Genomic DNA, 7,406 nt, shown 5'->3' with positions numbered 1-7,406 from the left:
CCAGACAGATGTCAAAATTATTATTAAACTAAGATTAGTCTCTCGTCAGACTCCACAGCGCGTATGAAAATGACCTAAACAATGTATCTATCTGTTACATAGACTGTATACAGTATTTAGAATTCTGCTGCTGCTGCTGCTGGGTATTTTGGAGATGAAAATACATTTCTATATGAACTAGCTTACATTAGGAAAGGAACTCTGTCCCTACCTCGCTCTCCAACCACTGTGCATGAATTGTGAAGAAGTTCAGCAACTTGTGTGCAGTTGAAGTTGCAAAAATATTTTTCGGCCCTCATTCACTGAGGTATATGAACGCCCTCGTCAGGATTTATGAAGGAGGCTTTTATAATGAGGAAGTTTGAAGGGTAATCTGTGCTGCTCGGTCTTATTGTCAACATCGCAGCATGGTGCATCGTTCAGAAACATACATTTCTTTTCCAATTTTCAAAATAGGTTTCTTTGGAAAGGCAGATAAAGCGTGTACATGTACAATATAACATTTTGTTTTACATTTGTTTCTTTTTAGGGGGACATTGTGTGTGTGTGTGAGCAGACTTAGGGAGAAGGGTGGAGAATTGGGACGTAGCCCTCGTGTGCTCTCTCAACCAACTCTACGCCCAGATCTGTACTGAAGGCTACAGCGATATTACAACATAATGACTATTCCACGGCATGAATTCAAATGGAATTATATTCATATTGTAGTCCCATCCTCCCCCACTGAGTTCTTGTATGTGACATTTTGTTTGTTGCAAGTCAAGCTTTTGTTTACATACCAGTAAATATTGTCTATTGTCAACAGTGGGGACAGTACCAGAGACTCCGAAAGGGGGCTGATCTATGATATGGACTGGAATTAGTCTAATTCATTTTCATTTTCCTGTTGTGATATTTGAAGTTTACAAACTTTATTTTTTGGAAGAAAATACTTTTCTATATAAGTTATTTTGCTCCAGACCTGACAGTGTGCCTTTCAACTAATCTATTTTGTGTTCCAACCCTCAGGAAACTATGAGAAGGTAGTGGTTCCGCTGACCAACGGCATTGTTGTGTGCGGGTATCCCCAGCATCTTCTCTAACAGATGCTGCCCCCTCCTGTCTTTCAGTTGCTGCTGACCAAGCTACCCACCATCAAACAGGTGAGGATTCTCTCCCATGGGTGCAAGGTTCCATTTAAGGACCATTGAACACTATTGTTTTCACTATATATTCTACCTCTTGGTGATGTCATTTGGACACACAATGTCAACTTTCACTGCTATGCAGACAACAAAAAGCTGTACATTTTGATGAAACATGGTAAATCCCCAAAAAGCCTGTGTTTCAGACAATAGGAAGTGGATGGCGACAAATGTTTTACTTTTAAACTAATGTAAAACAAAGATGCTAGTTTTAGGTCACAAGAAACAAAGAGATCTGCTGTTTGATCTGACAATAAATCTTGATGGTTGTACAGTCGTCACAAATAAAACTGTGAAGGATCTCGGCGTTACTCTGGACCCTGATCTCTCTTTTGACGAACATATCATGAATATTTCAAGGGCAGCTTTTTTCCATCTTCGTAACATTGCAAAAATCTGAAACTTTTTGTACAAAAATGATGCAGAAAAGTTCATCCTTGCTTTTGTCACTTCTAGATTAGACTACCGCAAGGCTCTACTCTCCGGCTACCTGGATAGACTACTAAATAAACTTCCGTTAGTGCTAAATACAGCTGCTAGAATCTTGACTAGATCCCCCAAAATAAATCATATTACTCCAGTGCTAGCCACTCTACACTCTAGGGTTGATTTCAAGGTTTTACTGCTAATCTACAAAGCATTACATAGACTCGCTCCTACCTATCTCTCCGATTTGGTCCTGCCGTACATACCTACACGTACGCTACAGTCACAAGAGGCAGGCCTCCTTTTTGTTCAGTATAATTTCTAAGCAAACAGCTGGAGGCAGGGCTTTCTCCTATAGAGCAACATTTTTATGGAATGATCTGCCTACCCACGTGAGAGACGTAGACTCGGTCTCTTCAGTAGGTCCTATGATTGAGTGTAGTCTGGCCCAGGGGTGTGAAGATGAACGGCAAGGCACAGGAGTGACAAACCGCCCTTGCTATCTCTGCCTGGCCGGCTCCCCTCTCTCCACTGGGATTCTCTGCCTCTGACCCTATTATTGGGGCTGAGTCACTGGCTTACTCTTCCATGCCGTTCCTAGGAGGGGTGATTCACGTTGTGCCAGGCTTTTTTCGCTATACTCGACTTGAGTGGGTTGAGTCACTGATGTGATCTTCCTATCCAGTCGGACAGAGGAAATCTTTGTGGGCTATACTCAGCCTTGTCTCAGGGTAGTAAATTGGTGGTCTGTTGATATCCCTCAATGTGATGTGGGGGCTGTGCTTTGGCAAAGTGGGTGGGGTTATATCCTGCCTGGTTGGCCCTGTCCGGGGGTATTGTCGGACAGAGCCACAGAGCCATAGGCGACATGGGCAGCCGCCCAGGGCGGCATCTTGCCGGGGAGGCACGGGGTGCCTCCCCGGCACCCCGGGGAGGGGTGCACAATCGTTTTTACAATCGTAATTGCACAATCGTTTTTTTATTGCTGATTTGCACGTCACGTCAATGATATCATGTCACCGCGTGGGACTGTGGGTCAATTAACCTTGTCGGAGTGGGCGCCCTGATTCTAGTTTGTGAGCTAGGCAGGTTACTGCCTGGGATGGTCTCCCACTCAGAAGTACGAGATGGGGAGGGTAGCGGGGGTAAGTTAACCTCAGGTCTCCCCACTGGAAGCCCGAGTTAAGGGGAGCGGGGGAATCTATCAAAAAGCGCACCTCTAACTTTGTACAGTACTAATGCAATTAGTAAAATTAGTCACACTACGAAACGCTACCAAATAAACCACAATTCATTCATAATACTGTGAATATATAGTTTCACAGACATATTGTTGCATTTTTTTCTAGTTTGTGCAAAATCGTTAAGAATAATATAAAACCAATCTGCACACCACCAAGGTGAATTGGTTTAGTCTTGACTCTTGGTTGACAGTGTTGGGGGATGGGTAATGTATTGATGCTCGAGTGCCAAATCAACACAAATTTGTTCCTATTTGTCTTTGTTAATTCTTTTTGATATTTATGAGTCTTATTTTTGTATATTATTATATTTATATAGTTTAAAATGTTCTGATTATTTATTTGTGTTGTTCCAAATGTCTGAATAAAAATGACAGTTAGTGCAGAATGGTGCTAACTATGGCGGGGGTTCTCCCAGGAAGCCATACAAGCTAGAACCATCACTGGCCGGGGGGCTAGGGTCAGTCTGTCCTATCTGGTGAAATTCTCCTGTCTTATCTATGCTCCCTCTAATTCTCCTCTCTCTTTCTCAATCCCCCCCCCCCCCCCTCTGCTGGAGGACCTGAGCCAGAGGACAATACCTCAGGACTACCTGGCCTGATGACTCCTGGCTGTCCCCGTCCCCAGTTTCCTCTGTTTTGCCTGTGGCTATGGAACCCTGATCTGTTCACCAGACGTGCTACCTTGTCATGCTGCGGCTCCAGTTTCAACTGTTCTGCCTGTGGCAATGGAACACTGACCTGCTCACCGGACGTGATACCTTGTCCCGGACCTGCTGTTTTCGACCCTCTCCCTCTCTCTTTCTCTATCTCTCTGTCCCTCCCTCTTTCTCTCTCTACCCACTTGCTGTCTCAACCTCTGAATGCTCGGCTATGAAAAGCCAACTGAATTTTACTCCTGAGGTGCTGACCTGTTACACCCCTCTACAACCATTGTGATTATTATTTTACACTACTGGTCATCTATGAATGTTTGAACAACTTGAAGAACGATCTGGCCCTAATGGCCATGTGCTCTTATAATCTCCACCCCACACAGCCAGAAGAGGACTGGCTACCCCTCAGAACATGGTTCCTCTCTAGGTTTCTTCCTAGGTTCCTGCCTTTCATGGGAGTTTTTCCTAGCCACCATGCTTCTACATCTGCATTGCTTGCTGTTTTGGGGTTTTAGGATGGGTTTCTGTATAAAGACTTTGTGACATCTGCTGATGTAAAAAAAAAGCCTTTATAGATGCATTTGATTTGATTTTGATTTGGACTGAAAAATGCATTGGCGCTGTGATGGAAAATGCTATATTGGTGCTTTTCTATTTTATACATTTGTGTGTTCTATGTTTGTGCTTTTCTAATAACCGTTTTCTGTGTTCATGGAAGTGACTGAACGAATCCTCACTATCAGTGTCTGTAATTTGGCAGTACGCCCAGAACGTTTTTTTTTCTTCACCTTTATTTAACCAGGTAGGCTAGTTGAGAACAAGTTCTCATTTACAACTGCGACCTGGCCAAGATAAAGCAAAGCAGTGCGACACAAACAACAACACAGAGTTACACATAGTTACACACATGTTCCTAATTCTTGGTCCTAATGGGAAACAGTGTGTTAATTGTCATCCCGACCTGTGCTATAACTACTTAATAAGTAAATGCTTGGAGCGTACAGTTATTGTACAAACAATAAAAAAGTAGGGCATTTGAATTGTGACTAGTGCAATTGACACGAGTTGTACATAATCAGTTTTAGGCTTCCACACATGTTAACCATTGCATAATATGCACTACTTTTTCACAGGTGGTTCCAGCTGATGACCTGTCTCCATAGCTGAGAGAAACTGAGGAGGAATATCACTTTGCCCCCAATACTGCTACTAATGTTTCTAACTGTACTGATGAAGAAGAAAAGGGCAGACTTATCCATTGTTACTAAACTATGTTCAGTGAAATTGACAGTGCCACTTTGTTACCAGAAACTAGTCACATGTTCAATAAGGTATTCTGCAAATAGAATTACAATACAAAAATGTTCTTGCTCCTCAGTGAAGTTCTGCCAATCGTATGTTGGAAACCATTATCAAGGAAACCTAGTGGAATACTTTGTGTGAATTGTAACATGTTTCTTGAACACCAGTGATTCTAAGGACAAGTATAACTGTGCTACCTGTATAAAAATGTCTCTATCACAGGTCGCTAATAAAATCATTTGTTAATTGTGCAGACTGATTGCTATGGGCATGACAAATCAATGAACTAATTAAACACTGTTATTGGCTATTATACCTCAACTTCCAGTCGTCATTGGCAAGGAAGAAGTCAATATGCAGTATAGCAATACCCATGGCTTGCAGCTTTCACAGTATTGAGTCAAGCAACAGCTTTACTGTTTCAGAAAATATGTCACAGTGCTGGAGGGGCAGAGCAGGAGGTGGACTTCATATCTCCTGATACCCTGACGATGCACACCAACACTATTTGTAAAGACTGTCTCACCAAGGATGACTACTAAGACTGTAAAGGCTAAAGGTGTCCTTCTCCCTCACAAAATCACTGTGTGCCAAAAAAAAAGTATTTTAATGTGTTCAACCAGAATGATTGCAGTAGGTTATGTCCATCTTCTCAAAACAAATGCAATGAACACATACACAGAGCATTAATATAACTCCCTCATTTACAGTTTTTTTCAATTGTTTAAGCACAATTTTGAAAACAGGGCCCGGTTTGTCAAAACACTACACACAATTAGCACAACCCTACACCAAAGTATCACAACACTTCAGATCATTTGCTAAATGGAACACTTGTCAAAACTATACACCACTTCATAAAAACAATATTTTGTTACCATACGAAACACACATTTCATATGACTTCAGTCTTTTTGAACCAGTTACACACTGCGGTTGCTAACCTAAAACACTTTTAGCAAGTCTAATTGTCAGTGATTAGAGTACTGTAAATGAAGTACACAGAGAAAGTGCAACTATACAAACACTACACAAGACCAATGCTGCAGACTGAGGGAAATATCATTTATTTCTCTCCATATACCCAAATCAGTCAACATGGAGAATCACAACAAAACATGTCCCAGTTTTCATGCTACTACAGTAGTGTGCATAACACTGTTAGCTCAGCAAACAGACAAACGTAAAATACTGTATCCAGTACAGGTTACCATTACAGTAAATAACAACCATAAAAAATAATCAGAAAAAAAGGGACAATATTGTACAGAAAATACTATAGTAAACATACTATACATTATCTCTTCGCCTAGCTGGATCTGGCCAGAGAATTTCATCAACATCACAAGCAATAGCCTCATTAGCAAGACAACGCGGGAAGAACCGTCTTGAATGTCGAATCCATCCTTGCACAGCTGCGGCGTCGACTTGGTCACAGGCGTCCTCCATGGCCTGAATGAGGGGTACCTGAGCCTGGGGCTGGAGATCGTAAACCTTCCACTACCATGCAGAGAAAAACTCTTCGATAGGGTTTAGAAACGGAGAGTATGGTGGAAGGTATAGTACTGTCAACTGTGTATGGTGTTGAAACCAGTTCTGGACCAAAGCAGAGCGGTGGAATGACACATTGTCCCAGATGACAGTGTATTGCATCTGGTGCATTTCATTACCTGCTGTGACGATGTGGTGCAATCGGTCCAAAAATGCGAGAATGTGAGGTGTGTTGTAAGGGCCCGTTTTGGCATGACGGAGGAGAACCCCATGCTGTGAAGTGGCAGCGCAAAGGGTGATGTTACCCCCACGTTGCCCTGGGACATTGATTATAGCCCTGCGGCCAGTGATATTTCTGCCTCTCCTTCTTGCTTTTGTGAGGTTGAACCCTGCCTCATCAATATATATGAATTCATGCAGGATTTCCGCAGCATCCATCTGCAAAACTCCCTGAAATACAGTGTGTCATGTACGAATCAGAATTAGTTGGGTAACATAGATAATTAAGATGTTTTATTAGTATAATATGCTTATTTGAGGTACTTGTCATTAGAAAGTGTCCATTGGACTCTGGTGTCTTTTCAGTTGCATGTCTACCTTAGATGGGGCTCAGACACTTGGGGCCCAGAGAGGGGAGAGGTCAGACTTGTCGTCATGGGAATGTGTCTTTACCTATGCTTAAACCATGTGAAGGGATGGCGTGATTAATGGGGAACCAATGACTTGTCTCCACAATGTCTGTGAGCAAGTCACACCCTCCTTTTCTTTATTGTGGGGAGGATTATGGCAGTAAATGGACCCTTGTATGTCCTCTCTTAGATCTCACACTTATCCTGTGATAATATATGGCCTAGAGGCTCACTCCCTCCAGTGAGCCTGTCCAGGAGTAGGGTCAAGAGGGGGTTTGCTTGAGATGGGAGTGTCTACAGTTGACAATTGATATATGCCATTGGATGAAACAGTTCTGTTCAATACCGTACCAGGGAGGGACGGTTCTAAGGAGACCAGATACTGGGCTATACCATTAATCCTGTTGACATAGCAGTTACTGTCTGATGTGTTTTATTGATATCTGTCATACACAACGTAACCTTTGTGAACTGTTAC

The sequence above is a fragment of the Salmo trutta genome, chromosome 14 (assembly GCF_901001165.1).
Source record: "Salmo trutta chromosome 14, fSalTru1.1, whole genome shotgun sequence".
Taxonomy (NCBI): Eukaryota; Metazoa; Chordata; class Actinopteri; order Salmoniformes; family Salmonidae; genus Salmo; species Salmo trutta.
Note: the sequence above shows the minus strand (reverse complement) of the source record.